Consider the following 281-nt stretch of genomic DNA (forward strand, 5'->3'; position numbering starts at 1 on the left):
GATGGGTTTTGGATTGGAAGGCCCTACATTGTTACTCCATGAAAAGTTGGGGTGATTTCTCCAACTAGGATTAGAAGTATTGGAGTATGGGTTATTTTGCTGTCTATTGAAGTTCCCCACAAACTTCACTAATTTAGAGTTGTATGGACATTGATCACTTGAATGACTATCTCTACACATCTCATAGACTACAAATAACTTTTGAACTACATGAACTCCTAGTGTGTCAAGCTTTTGGGACAGCGTAGCTACTTAAGCAGTTAAGGTGCCAAGTGCATCAA

The sequence above is a fragment of the Theobroma umbraticum genome, unplaced genomic scaffold (genome assembly GCF_002168275.2).
Source record: "Theobroma umbraticum cultivar Fairchild unplaced genomic scaffold, ASM216827v3 scaffold_60.0, whole genome shotgun sequence".
Classification (NCBI taxonomy): domain Eukaryota; kingdom Viridiplantae; phylum Streptophyta; class Magnoliopsida; order Malvales; family Malvaceae; genus Theobroma; species Theobroma umbraticum.